The following is a 22,733-nucleotide window of genomic DNA, read 5'->3' as shown; positions in this document are numbered from 1 at the left end:
TGGCCGGAATGTGCTCCCAACTATGCCTGGACAGTTGGGAGGAAAAAAATTCAGACCATCTCCGACGTTGGACAGACGTTGAATTTATAAGAAAAATGGGGATATTGCAGATCTAAAAAACTATAGGCCAATAACTGTTACAGTTTTTTTCAATTGTTTACACGCAATTTAGAAAACCGGGTTCATTTTTTTAAAAATATAACCACAATTATCCAAACACCACACTCAATTTGCATAATTCCTAGATTGTTTGCAAAATGACACACTTCAGTCAAAACATATACACATATTTTTGAAAATGCTATTATTTTTCATTTAACCAACACCGTCCTCAATGATCAGACACTATTGCAGCCAGTTTCACACTGCTGTGATAAATAAAAAACACATTTCTAAAAAAACTAATTTTAGGAAATAGCATGTGCTAGATTTTTGGCCAGACATTGTTATGTAAGGGATAATTTAGATGAAAAAATTGTGACAAACCCACAACATTCTTCATGATTAGTTTGAGATATAGGGAGAATGTACACAAATAGGCCTACTATAAACTTACCAAGTGCTGCACAACACTGATGCTGCAGACTGAATATTTCAAGTATTTATTTTAATACTTACAGTATTTCTTACCATAATCAGTTACAGTAATCAACCAACAATGAAATCAATGAAACAAATAAAATCTGTAGACAAATAAAAATTACTGCATGAAGTATATACACTTTGACTCTGAAGAAAAACTACTGTAAAAGCAACAAGAATACAGTAACTATTCATAATCTCTCCGTCTGGCTGGATCAGGCCATAAGATTTCATCCACATCACAGGCTATGTCTTCATTGGCAAGGCACCATTGGAAGAATCGCCTCGTTTGACGAATCCACCCCTGCACAGAAGCTGCTTCGATATGATCACAGGCCTGCTCCATGGCCTGAATGAGGGGCAAATGGTCATAGGGCCACAGGTCGTATACCTTCCACCACCATGCTGAAAAAAACTCTTCTATTAGATTCAGGAAGGGGTGTATGGGGGAAGGTATAAGACTTCAAATTCACGGTGCTCATGGAACCAATTCTGGACCAGAGCAGCCCGATGGAATGAGACATTGTCCCAAACGACAATGTACCGCATCTGGTCCACTTGGTTTGATGCTGTGACAATCTCGTGCAATCTGTCAAGAAATGCAAGAATTGCATTATAGGGTCCCAGATTTGCATGGTGATGGAGGACCCCATTTTGTGTAATAGCAGCGCAAAGGGTGATGTTACCCCCTCGCTGCCCTGGCACATTGGTGATTGCCCGGTGTCCAATTACATTTCTCACTCCTCTTCTTCTTCTTCTTCTTCTAGCTCCTTCCATTTTTGTTGAAGGTATAGACAGGTGAACTCACCTGCTGCCTTTTATAGCACACCTGAGTGCTGCGTTTTCAAATTAGCACATGTGTGCTTGCTTCCACACCTGGTGGATGTGATTATCTAATTTGTTCATTAGTGTTCACGGCTTTCCTGTAGCTCAAATAGTAGAGCATGGCGCTAGCAACGCCAAGGTCATGGGTTTGATTCCCAGGGAAAGCAAGAGCTGATAAGATGTAAAAACTGTAACTTGAATGCAATGTAAGTCGCTTTGGATAAAAGCGTCTGCTAAATGCATAAATGTAAATAGTGTGGTCATTGGCAATCCGGGGCTTTGTAATGACAAGGAAGTAACCTCACAATCCTTATCTGTGTCTAAGGTGTGAAAATGTGTGTAGAGTTTTACAAATCACTGTGTGTAATGTTTTGCAAAAAGGGTGAAGCAGACATTGTGTGTAATGTTTTGCAAATCTGTGGAGGTGTTTTGTTCATAAGTCCGCGAGAATTACTTAGAACCTGAAACAGTATTCTAAAGTGAAAATATAGGGAGCCCATTAGTAATTAATAAATAATTATCAAATAATTATGCAGGACTTATTTTGAACCTGCAAGAGTAGGCCTATTCTAAAGTGAAAATATAGTGAAACCTTTAGTAATTAATAAATAATTATTAGATAATTCTTCAAGAATTACTTAGAACCTGAAACAGTATTCTAAAGTGAAAACATAGGGAGCCCATTAGTAATTAATAAATAATTATCAAATAATTATGCAGGACTTATTTTGAACCTGCAAGAGTAGGCCTATTCTAAAGTGAAAATATAGTGAAACCTTTAGTAATTAATAAGGAATTAATTACTTATACGGGAGCTGGGCTCAGGGAAACTGCCGTTAACTAGGCATTAACACAACACAAAAACTACCTAAGACTAAAAAACAAATATGACCCAACAGCTTCATCCCAGTGTTTCAGAAAATAAATTAATAAATTAATTGATTAATTAACAAACCACCATTTTACAGAGTGTACTGTATCTGTAGTAAGTTGGATAGTTATGGCAAGACAGTTGAGTTGCGGTTCCTTTCCGAAGCAGATTTCCTACAGAACAAGGAAATTATTTACCATACAGGCAAAAACATAAGGGGTGAGAACCAGAAAGGCTTAAGTGACATTTCACTAACTTTACAGGAGGGCCAAAACAAAAACTTACCATAGGTTGATCTGACTTTGTGCACTGATTTCGATCGTTTATAATAAAAATTTGTGTACTCATGGATGACAATATACTTTTGCCAGTATATATATATATATATATATATATATATATTAAATATATCCATTTCACCCAAAATGTCACTTACGCCCTTCTGGTTCTCACCCCTCGTTATGTACAATTATAGTAATGAGTCCTTTTGGGTGTGCAGCAAACAAAATGCATATTTCATTTCCATTATAGGCTAATAATAGTAGTAGTGGACTGTAACAAAGTTGGTACTATAGTGTCCTTTTACTCAAGTAATTTTAAAAATTAATAGGCCTACTTATAATTTTACTGGAGTAATATTTTATTGGGTATCTGTACTTTTGCTCAAGTACTTGATTTGTGGGCCACAACCTGATTATTATAGTGACTATTTGCGTATAATTATTCAGTAGTAGTTATTTCATAGTTATTTTTATTGAACCTTAACTAGTAGATAATTAATAGTAGGTCTTCAGGAGGTGTGACAGAATACATTAGTTATTGTTTAGCTAACTGTTACTTAACACAATCATAAAATTGTATTACATACTGATTAGTTAACACATCTTCCTTAGTAGTTAACAGTAGTGAGTTAGGTGTTAATGAATCATTACCTGTTATTTCTTCAATAATTCCTTATTAGTTATGCAGTAAGTAAGAAACAGTATTCTAAAGTGTTACCGAAAAATCTTTGGAGAAATTTGAGAAAGTGGCATATTGATGTCAAAATGGAAAATCTGGACTTTTATATAAGGCATAATATAATTTTTTTCTGAGGAGAAGTTGTATAAATGTATAATGACTGAGGATGCATTGTGTAAAGTCTGTTGTGAATAAAATGAAGGAATTTTGCATATGTTTTTATCATGTAAATAATCGCAGATTTTCAGAGAAAAATGAAAAATGTCATTAAGAGTTTGTTAGGAGATAAAAGCGATGTAATAGAAAAAGAACAAGATTGGAATTGTATGTTTTTATTTGGAATTAATGAAAAATTTGAAAAACAAAATGTTATTAATTTGTTTTTGATTGTTGCTAGATTTGTGATATGGTATAGGAGATATTTTGTAAGAGAAAAAAATAAAAAAATAAAAAAAATGGGACTATAGGTTTATTTTAAGAAGAAATTGGAATACTATAAACGGACACTAGCAATATATTTCAAAATGGAAGGTAAAATAAATGTGTTAGATAAATTGATATTGAACAACAATCCTTTTATGGAAAAAAACATTGGATGGTCTGAAAATTAAATTGTAAAAAAAGAATGAGCAAAGAGGGGTGAATATTTTGTTTGTACAGGAATGAATACTAATGGAGGTTTTAATTTGGTGAAGACTGTTAAGAAGAGAAATGAAAGTGTGATTTTAAGAAAAAAATATTGCATTGTATTTTATTGTAATGTTCTTTTTAATTATAATAATAAATAATAAAAAAAAAACACTCTGGACTCTGAATCCAGCGATCCGACTTAAAATCTTGGTGGAACCTGTTAACTTTTGACTGGCAGTGCTCGGCAAAAAGGAGACTACGTCACTACCTTCTCTGTGACAGCATGTCTTGAAAGGGAGTGCTACAGTGGCCTCTTTTAACCATGCCCCTGTGATGAATCTGACATGGTTAGTGTTTCCAAAGAATCTAGAACACACATTAAACTGAACAGGAACAACACTGAACAAAATTGAGCAGACTGGATTCACCGTTACCTTCGGTTAATGAGAATGAGAATGAGCTTTATTGGCCAAGTATGTTTACACATACAAGGAATTTGTTGTAGTGACAGAAGCTCCACAGTGCAACAGAAAGACAGCAACAGGACAGGACACAGATAATAAAAACAAAATAACAACAAATAGCCAATAACCAATGTACAAAGCAGCAAAAAAAAAAAAAAAAACATAATATATAATATAGACAACTATGTATGTACAGGTCAAGTATGTGCAAATTAGAAATTAGAAATGAGAAAAATAAAAATGAAATAAGTGAGTGTGGTGAATGGATAATGTATTAGTTGTGTGTTCCACGTTTATTGTTAAGTGTTCATGAGATGTATTGACTGAGGGAAGAAACTGTTCCTGTGTCTGGTCGTTCTGGTGCACAGAGCTCTGTAGCGTTGACCAGACGGTAACAGTTCAAAGAGGGAGCCCTTTTGCTCACTCTGGATGTTCTTGGAGAGTGGGGAGGGTTGTACTAATGATTCGCTCAGCAGTCCGGACTACCCTCTGTAGTCTTCTGAGGAGCATTAAGAAGCATTACAGACCTAAGACAGTTTCTCTTCAGCCAAATCAGCATGATGTGTGTGGCAGTGTAGCCTTCTGCCGTTTAATTCAGCTCACGTATTTTGTTTTTGATGTTTTAATCAACATTATACTGCAAAGGCAGGCCATGCTAGCGTAGGTATGGCAAAATCGAGTTTCTCAGAAATCCGGCCAGTGGCATGAGCCCTCTTTTTGCACTTGCCATCCCCAGAGACACGACCTCTGAACGACTGAAGCATCGAGCACAGTGAAATACGTGGCTAGGTGGCCTCCCCTCCTCTGCAGTGAGCCCAGTGGCTCGTTGTTCTAGGGGTGTGATTCTCGCTTAGGGTGCGAGAGGTCCCGGGTTCAAATCCCAGACAAGCCAACCTCTCTCTTTGGAGCCCCTTTTCTTGAGCGCTATCCGTCCATGCTGCATTCTAGTCAAGTCAAGTCACCTTTATTTATATAGCGCTTTTTACAATGCAAATTGTGTCAAAGCACTGCACAATATCAAAAAAAGGAAAATAATGTGTCAATAAGTTTAAATAGTGTCTTTGCAATCAGGTCGACGATATCGCTGGAAATGAAGCGTCCCCAACTAAGCAAGCCAGAGGCGACAGCGGCAAGGAACCAAAACTCCATCGGTGACAGAATGGAGAAAAAACCTTGGGAGAAACCAGGCTCAGTCGGGGGGCCAATTCTCCTCTGGCCAAACAAACCAGCAGTTCAGTTCCAAACTGTAGCAAGTCAGATTGAATGGGCTCAGCTGGTTCCAGCGGTCTTTACCGATGGCTGTCTAAGTGGCGGGGTCCTCAATGGGGATCTGTCTCTGGCGTTCATCCAGGTGTCTGGCCTCTGCCTACGATCAGGGACACATACGTCATCTCCCGGCGCTGATCCTCCATCTCAGGTGTTCGGTCATCTCAGATCATGTAATGGTTGGATCCAGACTGAAGTTCTGTAATTCCTAGCTACCACGGGATGTTAATCCCGTGGCAGAAACGGAGAGACAAGCAGAGACAAGATTAGCGTAGCTGCTGTTCCATCTAACCAAAAATAAATTGTTCAACCCAAGCTAAAGAATAATAATAATGTACGTCTGATCAGATATAACTGCAGTACAAGATTATAAGATACATTATGTGAATGCTTGGCTAAAGAGATGTGTCTTTAATCTAGATTTAAACAGAGAGAGTGTATCTGAACCCCGAATGTTATCAGGAAGGCTATTCCAGAGTTTGGGAGCCAAATGTGAAAAAGCTCTACCTACTTCAGTGGACTTTTTATCCTAGGTACTACCAAAAGTCCAGAGTTTTGCGACCTTAGAGAGCGGGTTGGATTATAGCGTGGTAGAAGACAAGTTAGGTACGCAGGTGCTAAACCATTTAGGGCCTTATAGGCAAGTAATAATAATTTGTAAATGATACGGAACTTAATAGGTAGCCAGTGCAGAGACTGTAAAATTGGAGTAATATGATCATATTTTCTTGATCTGGTAAGAACTCTAGCCGCTGCATTTTGGACTATCTGTAGCTTGTTTATTGAAGATGCAGGACAACCACCTAGCAGTGCATTACAATAGTCCAGGTCATGAATGCATGAACTAGCTTTTCTGCATCAGAAACAGGTAGCATGCTTCGAAGCTTAGCAATGTTCCTGAGATGGAAGAATGCTGTTTTTGTAACATGGGAAATATGATTTTCAAAGGACAAGTTGCTGTCTAAAATAACACCCGGATTTTTGACTTTAGAGGACGTAACAGTGCATCCGTCTAGTTGCAAATTATAATCCACGAGATTCTGTCTACTGTTTTTTGGTCCAATAAGTAATATCTCTGTCTTATCTGAATTTAGTAGGAGGAAATTATTGGTCATCCAATCTTTTACACTTTTTACACAATCTATTAGCTTAGATAGTTGAGATGTTTCATCTGGTCTTGTTGATATATATAATTGAGTATCATCAGCATAGCAATGAAAACTTATCCCGTGTTTTCTAATAATATTTCCAAGGGGCAACATGCAAATTGAAAATAGCAGAGGACCTAGGACAGATCCTTGTGGTACTCCATACTTTACTAGTGATAATTGAGATGACTCCCCATTTAAATGAACAAAGTGGTAGCGATCGGACAGGTAGGATCTAAACCATCTTAAAGCCTGTCCTTGAATACCAATATAGTTTTGTAATCGATCTATGAGTATATTATGGTCTATAGTGTCAAACGCAGCACTAAGATCAAGTAATACTAGCAATGAGGTGCAGCCTTGATCTGAAGCAAGTAGTAAGTCATTCGTAATTTTAACAAGTGCAGTTTCTGTACTATGATTGGGCCTGAAACCTGATTGAAATTCTTCATAGTGTGACGAGTCGGCTGCCTCCCCCCTGTCCATCATCACCACCCCGTCCCGTATTCGCCGCCCTTCACCAGGCTCCCGACGGGAGTGGGTGTGTGAGAGAGGAGGGGCGCTGAACACGCAGGGCTGGCGGCGTGTGATGAGGCGCACCTGACGTGAATGGAGCCTCATCACCGCCGCCGTTTAAACGCCGAGCGCGCCTCTCCTCGGGAGACCGGTCTCTTCCCGTGCATGCACGCTGGTGTCCTCGTGGGTCCAGGAAGGGAGCGTCGAGGAGGACTGCCGCACCCGTTAGGCCGAGCTGCCGAGTCCCCCAGAAGTGCCGGGATCCCGAAGATGGACGAAGCCGCGCCAGAGACGCCGCCGCCACTCGCTCCCGGCCCCGAGAGGGGAGCGCGTGCGGCCACCGGACTCCGCCCCTTCCCTGGACCCTTCCCTCCTGAACACTGCCCTCCTGCACAGCCCCGCAGCACGACGAGGACACCAGATGCCCGTTTATTTTGGACACTTTTCCCCCTTTGGACACTTTATTTTGATATATTGTTTAATAAAAACCTCTCCGAGGCTTGACGCCACGCCCACTGTGTCTGTCGTTGGCTCCTCCCGCCACAATAGAGATAATTTTTTTACAAAAAGGAGCATAATTGAGTAGACACAACTTTTTCTAAAATTTTTGACATAAACGGAAGATTTGAAATGGGTCTGTAATTTGCCAGTTCATTTGAATCTAGTTGTGGTTTCTTAATAAGAGGCTTAATAACCGCCACCTTGAATGGTTTTGGGACGTGACCTAAAGATAACGATGAGTTAATAATATTGAGAAGCGGTTTTTCTGCTACAGGTAACAACTCTTTCAGTAGTTTAGTAGGTACAGGATCTAATAAACACGTTGTTGATTTAGATGCACTGATAAGTTTATTTAGCTCTTCCTGTCCTATAGTTATAAAGCACTGCAGTTTTTCTTTGGGTGCGATGAGTGAAGCTGAAATACTAGACGCAGTAGAATCTACATTTGATATTGTATTTCTGATGTTATCTATTTTATCAGTAAAGAAATTCATAAAATCATTACTATTAAACTGTGAGGGAATATTTAGATTGGGTGGTGTCTGTTTATTTGTTAGTCTAGCCACTGTGCTAAATAAGAACCTTGGATTGTTTTGGTTATTATCTATGAGTTTGCGGATATGCTCTACCCTGGCAGCTTTTAGAGCCTGCCTATAGATGGACATACTGTTTTTCCACACAATTCTAAAAACTTCTAATTTAGTTTTTCTCCATTTGCGCTCAAGAATACGAGTTTCTTTCTTGAGAGAATGGGTATAACTGTTGTACCATGGCGCAGTACGTTTTTCTCTAACCTTTTTCAATTTGAGGGGGGCAACAGCTTCTAGTGTATTAGAGAAGATAGTGCCCATGTTGCTAGTCATTTCGTCTAGTTCATGCGTATTTATGGGTACACAGAGCAGTTGAGATAAATCAGGCAGGTTATTTGTGAATCTGTCTTTGGTGGCTGGAACAATAGTTCTGCCCGGACGATAACGCGGAGCCATATAACTAATATCAGTAATAGGCAGCATGCACGATACAAGGAAATGATCAGTAACATCGTCACTTTGAGGTACGATATCTATATTGGTAAGATCAAGTCCATGCGATATAATTAAATCTAGCGTATGATTAAAACGATTAGTGGGCCCGGTGATGTTTTGCTTGACTCCAAGAGAGTTTATTAGGTCAGTAAACGCAAGTCCTAACGCATCATTTGTATTATCAACGTGAATGTTAAAATCTCCGACAATTAGCAGTTTATCGACATTAACTAGCAGATCTGAGAGGAAATCTGCAAATTCTTTTAGGAAATCTGTATATGGCCCTGGCGGTCTATACACAGTAGCCAGAGCAAGAGATAGGAGAGATTTCTTTTGCATATCTAACAGTGTAACAATAAGCAGAAGTAGTTAGAATGAGTTAAACCTCCTGTATCCTGTTTTCTGAGTAACATTGAGAGCATTACTATATATTGTTGCCACACAGCCGCCACGACCAATCTGACGGGGCTCATGTTTATAACAGTAGCTTGGTGGAGTAGACTCATTTAGACCAAAATATTCATTTGGTTTAAGCCAGGTTTCAGTCAGGCAGAGTACACCAAAATTATTATCTGTGATCATTTCATTTACAATAACTTCTTTGGGTGCGAGTGATCTAATATTTAGGAGCCCAAGTTTTAAAAATTGTTTTTGTTCATTTATTTTGCGTTTTTCTGGTTTAATCACGGTCAAATTTTTTCTAGATCCTGCATTAAATTTATATTTTGACCTCGCTATTCGGGGAACAGACACAGTCTGTATAGATTGGACAACGCAAGTACTTCTATCTTTTAAGTGGGTAGAACAAAAGTCATCATAGCAGTTATTTGAGAATTGGCTTACTAGTCAGATGGAGCGTAGCGTCCTGGAGATGTTGTCCGACAGGAGTTCCGCTCCGACTCTGCTGGGGTGCAGACCATCAGCACGGAAAAGCCTAGGACGCTCCCAGAAAAGATTCCAATTATTAACAAAGAGCAGTTTCTGTTCTTTACACCATGACGATAACCATTCGTTTAAAGCAAACAGTCTACTGAACCTTTTGTTTCCTTGTCGATACGTGGGAAGCGGTCCTGACACGATGATCGTCGCCGCGGGCGATGTGCTGCATACCGTCTCGATCAGGCTCCTGTAGTCCCTTTTCAGTGTCTCCGTCTGCCGCAGCTTGATGTCGTTGGCCCCCGCGTGCAGCACGACAGCACCGATGTTCTCGTTGCCCTTCAGGATCGCGGGTATCTGCGCAGAAACATTGAGAACACGTGCACCGGGGAAACAGTGAGTGTGCCCTTTACCTTCAGCTGACGTAGCATGGACGTGCCGGACGATGGAGCTTCCCACGACCACAGCATCGCGTTCCGTCTCGCGGAGGGGGGCGAAGCGGTTCCAGGTGGAGATGAAGGACATCTGGGAAGATCGCGTTCTGGGTGCACAGGGTCTGTGCAAAGAAACACACGGAGTAGAGGTGGTGGGGATGTTAGAAGCGTGTACTTTACCTTCAGCTAGCGTAGCACGGCCGTGCCGGACAATGGGGGGGGGGGGGGGGAAGTCGTCACCCGAGGCCTGGCTCGCGTCCTCCGTTGCTGCAGCACCCAGGGTCCGTGGTGTCCCGGCGCCGAAGTGAAGGACATCTGGGAAGATCGAGTCCTGGGTGCACAGGATCTGTGCAGAGAAACACACGGAGTAGAGGTGATGGGAGTGTTAGCAGCATGCTGTATACCTTCCCCGGATTTGTGAGCGTCAGCCCGGGTTGTTTCCAGCGCGGCTTTCCGCTGTCTCAGCTGGGCCTGCTTCTCCACCAGGTCGCGGATCTGCTTCTCCACGGCTTCCAGCTCCAGCTGCACCGAATGCAGCTCGAACGTGTCCTCACCTGCACTCAAAGGTAGACACAAATCCGCCATTTAAGCAAGTAACAGTGCAACGATAGTAATGTGTGTGAATAGAGGATTTGCAATGTAAGCGAGATTAGCGGCAGCCACGCTGCCATTGCTAACGGACTATAAGCTAATAGCAGACTCGAGAATCAGAATAAAACTAGTGATAAACAGGCGCTCTGATCAGATTTGTTATAGAACGCTATAGTGGATATATTCACACGTTATAGAAAAGCCGTTTGAATAAGGCAGTCGAAGCCCCACTGTCGTCGTTAAAGCAGGTTCAGTGGCAAACGGTTCCGTATAGCGTACTAACTAACAACCCGACTATACGCGCCAACGGGGAAGTCGTGGCCTAATGGTTAGAGAGTCGGACTCGTAGGTTGCGAGTTCGAGCCCCCGGCCGGCAGGAATTGTAGGTGGGGGGAGGAATGTCCAGCGCTCTCTCCACCCTCAATACCACGACTGAGGTGCCCTTGAGCAAGGCACCGAACCCCCAACTGCTCCCCGGGCGCCGCAGCATGGCTACCCACTGCTCCGGGTGTGTGTTCACGGTGTGTGTGTGTGTGTGTGTGCGCATTTGTTCACTACTCACTGCTGTGTGTGTGCACTTGGATGGGTTAAACGCAGAGCACCAATTTCGAGTATGGGTCACCATACTTGACAATACGTCACGACTTTAACCCGTTTGACTAAGGCTGTCAAAGCCCCACTGTCGTCGTTAAAGTAGGTTCAGTGGCAAACGGTTAATGGTGGAAAATGGAGCTGAGCAGGGCACCAGCAACATCTGAGACACAACAGTGGGTGTTTCAGGAACCAATGGCTGTGGTGCTGTCGGCCTGGGATAAATTGTCCTTAGCTGGCTGAAGGTGGCTGAACACTGAGGGTGTATTGCTGATGGCTCAAACGAAGTTACTGTGGTAGATGTACAGGCAGTTGAGGGCTTGATCTTTCTAAACTTTGTCTTTGCCTGTCCAGCTGTGTCTGGTGGCATCTGGTAGTTATGCAACTGGTGGCTATATTCTGGAGGCACAACAGGCTGTACTCGTGCTGGAGGCAGAGCATCCAATGCCACTGGACGTGCCTCTGGAAGGTCCAGCCCTTGCAACAGCACGGAGACCTCCTGACCCTTTAAACGGTTATTGTGCCAAATTGTAAGGGTCCTCTGATTTACCTCAACTATCTGAAGGGTTGTTTTGCTCATCACCGTTCCATTGCTCAGGATTAGCTGCCGAATTCTTCTGTAATCACAAAGAATGAGATCCCATCTAGACAGAGTTTCTGTCCACTGTTTTTTGGGGCTTCGGTGGATGTTACATAACCTTATGAAAATCATTTCAACAAGGCGACAGCAATTAGGCCACTGTGCTGGAGAGCCGCTAGACCCCAAAACACACCTTTTTGTGCTGTCGACACCAGGGGTGAAGACAGCTTTCTTTTTTGGGGACCTAAAACGTCCTGTAAGTAGCCTGTCTTGATGACGAGCAGCATACACCACCACTGTCTTTATCAAATTGGTCCAGGTTCTGCCACAAACCCACAATGGTCGCAACTTGTTGGTTGGTAAGTGTGAGGCTCGTCTGTGTGCGTAGCTCCACCAGACACTCCGCCAACGCATCCACCCGGTCCATTCCAGGAATGCAGTGCTCGTCAACAGCCTGGAAAAATATAGCTGTTGGTTAGGTAATTACATGCTGTTAAGTGAGTTTGTGGGATTTGCTGCTTAATGGCAAATGACTAAATGAGTGACAATTGGTATAGAAAATACATTTTACCATTGCTGAGGGCACTGGTGTAGGTGAAGGAGCCTGGACACTGAGCAGCGGTGCAGCCGAAGGAGCCTGGACACTGGGTACTGGTGGAGCCTGGACACTGAGCAGCGGTGCAGCTGAGGGAGTCTGGGCACTGTGCAGCGGTGCAGCCGAAGGAGCCTGGACATTGAGCAGCAGTGCAGCCGAGGGAGTCCGGACACTGAGTAGCGGTGAAGCTGGTAGAACTGGTGGACCTGAAAGGGCTGAGTCATCTGATGCCACAAAATTTTCCACTGTGGCTTCCTCTGCAAAGTAATCAATGAAACCCTCATCCTCTTCCATTTGCTCCTCCACATCTATCTCCTCCAGCAACTGAGTGGTCCTATCAGAGGTAGGGCACATGTCCTCCAGGGGCTGACCATTCTGCCTCAACAAGTACTGGACTCCAATGAGCTCCCCTGAGGAAATATTTGTAACAGGAATCATTTTTAAAGGAAATGAATCAGAAAGGTTTGTTCTGAAATGCAGTAAATATTTTTGTTATCATCTTCTGCATGAACAAGAAATAAATAATTCAGAGGGTATCATAAAAAGACACGATTACTCTATATTCTACTATGTATTTTATTTTCTGCCCTGACATCTAGAATACAATCCAGTGTACAAAAATTCTGGTAGTATAATTTTTCTCTGGTATGTCAAAATGACATTATTATTGTCCAGAAGCACTTGTAATTTTAACAAAAACATATTGCATTTATCAAAATATTTTTACCTGTGTATACTACAGCTGGAGTGAAGCTAGGGATCAATTTCCTGCCATACAACTTAGTGTAGTTCTCATTGACAGAGTAAACCAGGTCCCCTGTGTAAGTGCGCAGAGTTGAACCTCCACCTGCAACAGTAGCTGCAGCCCGGTCCTGATTCCAGCGTAATAAACCTTCCAGGAGATAAATCTGGAAGTTCAGGCTATTTGCGCTGTTGCCTAGAAAAATAAATAGAAAGCCAAACATTGTTTTAAGAAAATGCAAAAGAGAAAATATTATCGGTTATCTGCAAATATCTAAATAAACAGGAATTACTGGCAAGATGTGGTATATTCTGTCATGACAAACCTGGAATAAATCTGTTTAGGTGACATTGAAATGATTCCAGGGATGTGGAGCTTCTGGCACACCGATATGTTTTTAGAACCACCCCCCCCTTGTTTATGGTTCCAGTTTCTGTGTAGAGCGGAACATTTGGAGGGTCCTAAATACAGGAGACATTGTGCCTCTGGACATTCCAGATGTGCTGCATTCTCACACTGTCAAGGAGAGTAACACCAAGGGCATCGTTCCCCTTGATACCCATGAGCTCTCTGATGAGCGTATCAAGGAGGTGGATAGTGGTTTCCTCTCCTCTTGTTCTCCTCCTGCAATGTTGGAGCAGCTCATCTTTACTTATGTGACGGTTCACCTCTGCCTCCGTCATTGCAGGCCAGCCCTGTTGGGTAAGTTGCTCCCTCTTGGCCCTTCTCAGCAGAGTGAGATCCCCTGCGTCCCACTCAAAAATACAGGATGACAGCCTAGCCATAAAAGTAGGGTACAACTGGTGGGCATCAGTGGTGCACCCTATTGCCAGATGTCGCATAAAATGCCAAATGTCTAGGCGGACGATGACATCGCGCCAGCTGCTGAACCGCTTCTTCAGTTTAGTCTCTCCCACTTCCTTGCAACAGTCACAGTCCACATAAATGACAGTGGGAGGATCAACACCAGCTCTCTGGTACCGCTCCATGAGCCCTGCAGCCAAGAGGTCTAACCCAGCTCCTTCATTCGCAGTCAGGACACTCATCAGCACCTGACCTACTGCCTACTGAGGTAAGCCACTGTGCTGTGCCTTTTGCAGGCCCACTCAACTTCTTGGTGATCTGAAAGACACAATAAGCATAGCAAATAATGCAACATGCATCCAAATCAGTAACATTGACAAATAAAGCTATTTTGTTCTAACAATACATTATAGATAAGGGTACAGTCATTACAGCAGCTCATCTGACCTTCTTAGTTGAATCTTAGTCAGCACAGCATGACTCCAGGACAGGTAGCTGGTTCTACACCTGGTGCAGATCAGGGTTTCTGTCACCAGGTTGTAGTATCTGGCGATATCTAACACATGTCGGACCCTCCTGTGCAGACCACCACCACACAGCTGATGCCTGGCACAGGCAGGGTTAGTACACTGGAGCCGCACCTTCCACAGCCTATATGGCATCCAGAGCAAGAGACGCTGTGAAAAAAATCTATCAGGTGTTGCAGCTTGGTGGTACAACAGGGCTGGTGGTGTGGGGTGATACCACAACTGTAGGTTTTCACGCAGCTCCAGCTTTCCCTTTGCATCAACCCTAAAAAGTGCTTCCGACACCCACTTCTGGTCTTGCTGTGGCATTGTCTGTGGCCACAATAGTGGGAGATCTTCTGGCTGAGATGAGACCTGCTGATATTATCAAAAACACTGGTTTAAATAAAAACTAAGACAGCATTAAATGACGAAGGCATGTTTATATTTTGAATGACATCTTACTGGGCTCCTCACAACAGCTAACTCAGAAACAGTCGATGGCGTTGCTGTTTCTTTGATGCGTTGTGATCTCTGAGGTGGAGGAATGAAGAAGGAAGAGGAAGACTGGATGACAGGCCGAATAGGTTTGGGGGATGGAGGAGGACGAGGATCATGAGGTGGACATGAAGCTGTGGCTGAACTGGAGTACTCTAATGTCTATGGAGTCAAACATCATGATTAATCTATTAAGGGGATTGCCATTTTTTATGAAATAAAATTATGTAGTGATAAAGTGATAATGTCATTATGTTTTTTATATTAACCTGAGAGGTTTTCCTCTGGGTGCTCAAATTGGGTTTTGCTGCTGCCACATGTGAGCCTCCAAACCTTGACTTTTCAAACTGAAAAGATTTTTCATAGTCAGTGGTAACAAAACCCTAACACTATAGGTAAAGGTTGAGATCTTTCGACGTCTGCAGTGATACCTGCAACCTGCAACCTAGTACGGTCTGCTTACCATTGACAATGTCAGTTTGGCCATCTTTGCAGTACGTGACACATCACTGACAGAGGGTGTGCTTTGGGCAGGGGTGCTCTGTGATGCATCCACTGTGACTGGTGGATGAACCTGTGATACATGCATAAAGATATACCAGACACATAATATTAATGTGATTTTAGATATAAAGACACACTGATGTTGCAAACGCATCTATCTATTTATGCATCTTGAACTAGGCTAATTGAAGTTACCTTGTGAAATCCACAAATACATTTGTGAGCTTCCTTCAGAAGGGTGGTCTGCCCCCTCATTTGCAGAGGGCACTTTTCTATCTGTGAACATAAAGTATAGCTATGACACTGTATCTCAAAACATCCTTAAGTCATCATAATTATATCAATATTACATTGTATTTACATTGTAAATAATTACTTATCCATGCACTTAAGTAAAAATAGCACAATGTATTATCATACGAGTTTATTAGTTCGCCCATGACTCTAGCTGCATAACTTACCTTCTGATACAACTCATGCCATCTTTTTTTGTCGGGGAGAAGGTCTATTCCCCTGCCTAGACGGCCAAGCTCCTGTTCGGGCAAAACTCTCCAGATGCGCAATCCATTCAGCATCACTCATGCCTTTGTGTGACTTAGTTGAAGCCATGTTGTTGCCTGAAACAATACATGTTACACAGTTTTGTGTTCCTGGCCCAAAATGACCGCCATATTATAGCAGATATAAATCCATAATAATAAATATATTATCTTACATAGATTTTTATTTTTATCAACTTAAGTTTTTGTGAACATATAAGTTTTGAACTTATATTTGCTATTTATGACCCGTATGCCTCATTGAACTAGGCTCGTTTTTGAGTAAATATATAAAAAAGCATAATTCATGGATTATTTTGACTAAAACAAATACTCAGATTAAACATATTGTGCTATTTCAACTGTGTCCATCTGATATGGGCATGTGCCTGAACACCACAGGTGTATAAAAGTTAAACAAAACACCAACATTATCCACATTTATTTTTTGTGTGTTCAGATGCCCTATGTGGACAAAGTCATGGAACCTCATGACAAAACATTTTTCAGAGAGAAAACTCCAGGTTAACAACCGGATAAAACTATTTACAGTTAGCTGCAGCAAATATAATATTTACACATCAGTGTAAAAATAGACAGTGTTAACGTTGCATGGTCTATCCAGCTGACTGAATGTAAAAACGTAAGACATTTCATTAACAAAATATAAATAAATAACATTATAACAAATAACAATAACGGAATGTAAATAACATACCTGAGTGGAGAGTGTATGGAATGTGCTCAAAGACGACAAAAATGGCTGTGCAGTGATTGGTGTGCCATTTCATTGGATGAGCAAAAATGGAGATCGTAAGTTAATTGTTTTTTTAAAGGTGGAAGTCTGTACATGCGGTGATTGGTGTATGAAAAATAGACAGACCTTGCCATTTCATTGGATGAGCAAAAATGGAGTTCGTAACTTAATTGTTTTTTTAAAAGATGGAAGTCGGCGTACTATTGGATTAATTTTACAGACTTGTGGTTGTAAGGTACCGCCATCGAAGGGACGACGTTCTAGAGCAGAATCTTAGCCTATCAGGTTTCTGTAGCTTGACTGCTGTTAAAAAAAGCCTTCTACTTCAGTGAGACACGCTTGCCGTTCGAGGACGCAAGCAAAGAGGAGCCTTCCTGCCTTCCCATACCGGGAGTCAAACCCAGGCCGCCTGAGTGAAAACCAGGAATCCTGACCGCTAGACCATATGGGAACTGCTGACCATGGACCAGCAAAAAGGTAGCCCTTCCCTGGTGGTCTAGTGGTTAGGATCGGTGCTCTCACTGCCACGGGCCAGGTTCGATTCCAGTCAGGGAACTTCCTTTTGCCCTCTGACGGCGGACCGTGAAATCAAACTCTGCTTGTTCTTTCTTCTAAGATGCGCTAGACCATATCGGAACTGCCGAGAATGGGGCATGGGCTCCTAGGTCACTTTCCATGTGAGGCCAGGGTTGTGTAACGGCCTTAGGCTTAGGCTGGCCACAATAAAAGGCCACTCTAAAATGTGTAGTTTTATCACACAGCACAATGCCACAGATGTCGCAATTTTTGAGGGAGCGTGCAATTGGCATGCTGACTGCAGGAATGTCCACCAGAGCTGTTGCCCGTGAATTGAATGCTCATTTATCTACCATAAGCCTTCTCCAAAGGTGTTTCAGAGAATTTGGCAGTACATCCAACCAGCCTCACAACCGCAGACCACGTGTGACCACACCAGCCCAGGACCTCCACATCCAGGATCTTCACCTCCAAGATCTTGTTGAGACCAGCCAGCCGGACAGCTGCTGCAAAAATCGGTTTGCATAACCAAAGAATTTCTTCACAAACTGTCAGAAACCATCTCAGGGAAGCTCATCTGCATGCTCGCCATCCTCATCGGGGTCTCGACCTGACTGCAGTTTTGACTCGACTCCCATAATTCCCCAAATTAATTAAAATATTCAGAACAATGATTCTCCATTTACTTTTATTTACTTTTAAATAGTACTAATGTAAGATTATGTCAAACTAGCTGATCTGGTGCTTTATTGTGAAATTAACGAAGAAGCTGAGACCCAGTTTGAATTGGATAAGTTGCTGATTATTTGTTAGTTCGGTTTCATTTAGTTTACTACATTTTTCTCAGTGCTCAGGTGGCAGTTAGGAATAATGCTACAGAGTATTTGGTTACAAAACAGAAACAAACATAGGAACAACAATAACAAGAAACACAGGTTGGAACGCCATCTTGTCTGCGGTCTGAAGGCGACGCAAATTAACTGCAGAGCAAGCCAGCCAGGAGTCGAACCTACAATCTTCTGATCCGTAGTCAGACGCATTATCCATTGCGCCACTGGCCCACTGGTCACTAGGGTTTGTGTTTGCACCAGTCTTGTCCGTTTCGCACGTGGCAGAGATCTGTATTTTTATTTGCTTCATCTCATGCTATCAAGAGACCGCCGAGCAAGCTTCCCTTCCCTGGTGGTCTAGTGGTTAGGATTCGGCGTTCTCACCGCCGCGGCCAGGGTTCGATTCCCGGTCAGGGAGCGTCCTTTTGCCCTCCGACGTCGTACCGTGAAATCAAGCTCTAGTTGTTCAGTGAGAAGCCAGGCCCAAAAAAGCTGCTGGGCGCCTTAAAACAGCCCTCCTTCGAGCCGGAATCGAACCAGCGACCTAAGGATTGCCAACGATTCCCCTACAGTCCTCCGCTCTACCAGCTGAGCTATCGAAGGGACGACATTCCAGAGCAGAATTCTGTAGCTCGACTGCTTCCAAAAAAGCTGCTGCCGCATTAAGATGCACTTAACGCCGTGCGAGGAGGAAAGCAAAGAGGAGCCTGCCTTCCCATACTTGGAGTCAAACCCAGGGCAGCTGGGTGAAAAACAGGAATCCTGGCCGCTAGACCATATGGGAACTGCCGAGAATGGGCTTCTGGGTCACTTTCCATGTGCGTGGCCGGTGTGAGGCCAGGGTTGTGTTAGCAGCCTATGGCTTTTGATGTCTGACTTTATCCATGTGAGAATAATCTAGCAAGATGAGAAACACCCAAAGGGATCCTGTGATCGCTGAACAGATACAATGAGCTGGTCATTAACCCTCTGGGGACTAAGGGATTTTTGAGGGTCTGGAGAAGTTTTGACATGCCCTGATATTTGTGCTTTTTTCAGTTGCTTATAAACATATAAATAGTTAAAGTCTAATAACACTGTAAACAGCATAAACTGGGCTACACTAATTTGTTTGCAGCATTAATGTACATGATTGTATTTATGAGAAAGGAAAGTTTATGCGTGGTTAGTCAAAAACTAAAACTAAAAATACAGAGAATGGGGCATGGGCTTCTGGGTCACTTTCCATGTACGTGGCTGGTGTGAGGCCAGGGTTGTGTAGCTCGACTGCTGCTAAAAAAAAGCCTTCTACTTCAGTGAGACACGCTTGCCGTTCGAGGACGGAAGCAAAGAGGAGCCTTCCTGCCTTCCCATACCGGGAGTCGAACCCAGGCCGCCTGGGTGAAAACCAGGAATCCTGACCGCTAGACCATATGGTAACTGCTGACCATAGGCCAGCAAAAAGGTAGCCCTTCCCTGGTGGTCTAGTGGTTAGGATCGGTGCTCTCACTGCCACGGGCTAGGTTCGATTCCCAGTCAGGGAACTTCCTTTTGCCCTCCGACGTCGCACCGTGAAATCAAGCTCTAGTTGTTCAGTGAGAAGCCAGGCCCAAAAAAGCTGCTGGGCGCCTTAAAACAGCCCTCCTTCGAGCCGGAATCGAACCAGCGACCTAAGGATTGCCAACGATTCCCCTACAGTCCTCCGCTCTACCAGCTGAGCTATCGAAGGGACGACATAACACTGCCACGGGCCAGGTTCGATTCCCTGTCAGGGAACTTCCTTTTGCCCTCTGACGGCGGACCGTGAAATCAAACTCTGCTTGTTCTTTCTTCTAAGATGCGCTAGACCATTTCGGAACTGCCGAGAATGGGGCATGGGCTCCTAGGTCACTTTCCATGTGAGGCCAGGGTTGTGTAACGGCCTATGGCTTTTGATGTCTGACCTTATCAAAAGGCCTATTTCTCTCAAATACTGTTAACAAATCTGTCTAAATCTGTGTTAGTGAGCACTTCTCCTTTGCCGGGATAATCCGTCCACCTCACAGGTGTGGCATATCAAGATGATGATTAGCGAGCATGATTATTGCACAGGTGTGCCTTAGGCTGGCCACAATAAAAGGCCACTCTAAAATGTGTAGTTTTATCACACAGCACAATGCCACAGATGTCGCAATTTTTGAGGGAGCGTGCAATTGGCATGCTGACTGCAGGAATGTCCACCAGAGCTGTTGCCCGTGAATTGAATGCTCATTTATCTACCATAAGCCGTCTCCAAAGGTGTTTCAGAGAATTTGGCAGTACATCCAACCAGCCTCACAACCGCAGACCACACCAGCCCAGGACCTTCACATCCAGCATCTTCACCTCCAAGATCTTGTTGAGACCAGCCAGCCGGACAGCTGCTGCAACAATCGGTTTGCATAACCAAAGAATTTCTTCACAAACTGTCAGAAACCATCTCAGGGAAGCTCATCTGCATGCTCGCCATCCTCATCGGGGTCTCGACCTGACTGCAGTTTTGACTCGACTCCCATAATTCCCCAAATTAATTAAAATATTCAGAACAATGATTCTCCATTTACTTTTATTTACTTTTAAATAGTACTAATGTAAGATTATGTCAAACTAGCTGATCTGGTGCTTTATTGTGAAATTAACGAAGAAGCTGAGACCCAGTTTGAATTGGATAAGTTGCTGATTATTTGTTAGTTCGGTTTCATTTAGTTTACTACATTTTTCTCAGTGCTCAGGTGGCAGTTAGGAATAATGCTACAGAATATTTGGTTACAAAACAGAAACAAACATAGGAACAACAATAACAACAAACACAGGTTGGAACGCCATCTTGTCTGCGGTCTGCTGTGGAGTGAAGGCGACGCAAAATAACTGCAGAGCGAGCCAGCCAGCCAGGAGTCGAACCTAGAATCTTCTGATCCGTAGTCAGACGCGTTATCCATTGCGCCACTGGCCCACTGGTCGCTTAGGATTGTGTTTGCACCAGTCTTGTCCGTTTCGGACGTGGCAGATATCTGTATTTTTATTTGCTTCATCTCATGCTATCAAGAGACCACCGAGCAAACATCTCTTCCCTGGTGGTCTAGTGGTTAGGATTCGGCGTTCTCACCGCCGCGGCCAGGGTTCGATTCCCGGTCAGGGAGCGTCCTTTTGCCCTCCGACGTCGCACCGTGAAATCAAGCTCTAGTTGCTCAGTGAGAAGCCAGGCCCAAAAAAGCTGCTGGGCGCCTTAAAACAGCCCTCCTTCGAGCCGGAATCGAACCAGCGACCTAAGGATTGCCAACGATTCCCCTACAGTCCTCCGCTCTACCAGCTGAGCTATCGAAGGGACGACATTCCAGAGCAGAATTATGGGAACTGCTGACCATGGGCCAGCAAAAAGGTAGCCCTTCCCTGGTGGTCTAGTGGTTAGGATCGGTGCTCTCACTGCCACGGGCCAGGTTCGATTCCCAGTCAGGGAACTTCCTTTTGCCCTCTGACGGCGGACCGTGAAATCAAACTCTGCTTGTTCTTTCTTCTAAGATGCGCTAGACCATATCGGAACTGCCGAGAATGGGGCATGGGCTCCTAGGTCACTTTCCATGTGAGGCCAGGGTTGTGTAACGGCCTATGGCTTTTGATGTCTGACCTTATCAAAAGGCCTATTTCTCTCAAATACTGTTAACAAATCTGTCTAAATCTGTGTTAGTGAGCACTTCTCCTTTGCCGGGATAATCCGTCCACCTCACAGGTGTGGCATATCAAGATGATGATTAGCGAGCATGATTATTGCACAGGTGTGCCTTAGGCTGGCCACAATAAAAGGCCACTCTAAAATGTGTAGTTTTATCACACAGCACAATGCCACAGATGTCGCAATTTTTGAGGGAGCGTGCAATTGGCATGCTGACTGCAGGAATGTCCACCAGAGCTGTTGCCCGTGAATTGAATGCTCATTTATCTACCATAAGCCGTCTCCAAAGGTGTTTCAGAGAATTTGGCAGTACATCCAACCAGCCTCACAACCGCAGACCACACCAGCCCAGGACCTTCACATCCAGCATCTTCACCTCCAAGATCTTGTTGAGACCAGCCAGCCGGACAGCTGCTGCAACAATCGGTTTGCATAACCAAAGAATTTCTTCACAAACTGTCAGAAACCATCTCAGGGAAGCTCATCTGCATGCTCGCCATCCTCATCGGGGTCTCGACCTGACTGCAGTTTTGACTCGACTCCCATAATTCCCCAAATTAATTAAAATATTCAGAACAATGATTCTCCATTTACTTTTATTTACTTTTAAATAGTACTAATGTAAGATTATGTCAAACTAGCTGATCTGGTGCTTTATTGTGAAATTAACGAAGAAGCTGAGACCCAGTTTGAATTGGATAAGTTTCTGATTATTTGTTAGTTCGGTTTCATTTAGTTTACTACATTTTTCTCAGTGCTCAGGTGGCAGTTAGGAATAATGCTACAGAATATTTGGTTACAAAACAGAAACAAACATAGGAACAACAATAACAAGAAACACAGGTTGGAACGCCATCTTGTCTGCGGTCTGCTGTGGAGTGAAGGCGACGCAAAATAACTGCAGAGCGAGCCAGC

The sequence above is a fragment of the Barbus barbus genome (assembly GCF_936440315.1).
Source record: "Barbus barbus genome assembly, chromosome: 37".
Classification (NCBI taxonomy): Eukaryota; Metazoa; Chordata; class Actinopteri; order Cypriniformes; family Cyprinidae; genus Barbus; species Barbus barbus.
This window is presented reverse-complemented; position numbering follows the sequence as displayed.